We start from the raw sequence: 1,288 nt of genomic DNA on the forward strand, positions 1-1,288 counted from the left end.
GGCTTGATCTCCAGTAGGGGGCGTGCTGGAGGCAGCCGATCCATGATTCTCATCATCAATGTTTCTCTCTTTCTCTCTCTCTCTTTCTCTCCCTCCCTCTTCCTTTCTCTCTGAAATCAATAATGAGTATATATTTTTTGAAGAATTACAAAGTGCACTATTATAAAAATGTCAGTGGTAGACTGATAGTGTGTGTAGTACTTCCGTGTTATCCAACCGCTCTCGGATTTCCTTCTTTCTTTTGTTCGGAGGCAGAATTGGAAGCCATCCGAGCTGCCATAGGATCCGTTCCCGTTATCAGAGTCGTTGGGGGAATGTACCAGAGAGCTTTCCCAAGACTTTGCGAGTCACCACAACGCAATCCCTCCTCCACCAGAGAGGAGCCCCTCTACCCGGAGGCTCGGGAAGGACCAGGGTAATAAAGCACGTTGACGTCAGTAACTCTTCCCCCGAGTCCAGACCCTTGAGGGGAAGGTGATGGGCAGGTAGCCAGACTCCGCAGAGCAAGGACGGGCCAGGTGCAGCAGTCACCAGGGTGGAGGGCCGGCGCCTAGCAACAGGGAAACTGGGAAAACAAGGACCTCGTCCCACGGTGACCTTTCCTCCCCTCACACATCGCTGGCCGTGGGGTTAGACCCCTGACCTTTCACATCGCTGGCCATGGGGTTAGACCCTCCCCTGACCTTTCACATCGCTGGCCATGGGGTTAGACCCGCCTAGCAACAGGGAAAACTGGGAAAACAAGGACCTCGCCCCACGGTGACCTTCCCTCCCCTCGCACATCGCTGGTCATGGGGTTAGACCCTCCCCTGACCTTTGACATCGCTGGCCATGGGGTTAGACCCTCATGTGACCTATCACATCGCTGGCCATGGGGTTAGACCCTCCCCTGACCTTTCACATCGCTGGCCATGAGGTTAGAACCTCCCCTGACCTTTCACATCGCTGGTCATGGGGTTAGACCCCTGACCTTTCACATCGCTGGTCATGGGGTTAGACCCTCCCCTCGCACATCGGTGGCCATGGGGTTAGACCCTCCCCTGACCTTTCACATCGCTGGCCATGGGGTTAGTCCAGGGGTGGGCAAACTTTTTGACTCGAGGGCCACAATGGGTTCTTAAACTGGACCGGAGGGCCGGAACAAAAGCATGGATGGAGTGTTTGTGTGAACTAATATAAATTCAAAGTAAACATCATTAAAAAAAAGGGTACGGTTTTTTTTTTTTTAGTTTTATTCATTTCAAACAGGCCGGATCCGGCCCGCGGGCCGTAGTTTGCCCACGGCTGG

This window comes from Myotis brandtii, unplaced genomic scaffold (assembly GCF_000412655.1).
Source record: "Myotis brandtii unplaced genomic scaffold, ASM41265v1 scaffold932, whole genome shotgun sequence".
NCBI lineage: Eukaryota > Metazoa > Chordata > Mammalia > Chiroptera > Vespertilionidae > Myotis > Myotis brandtii.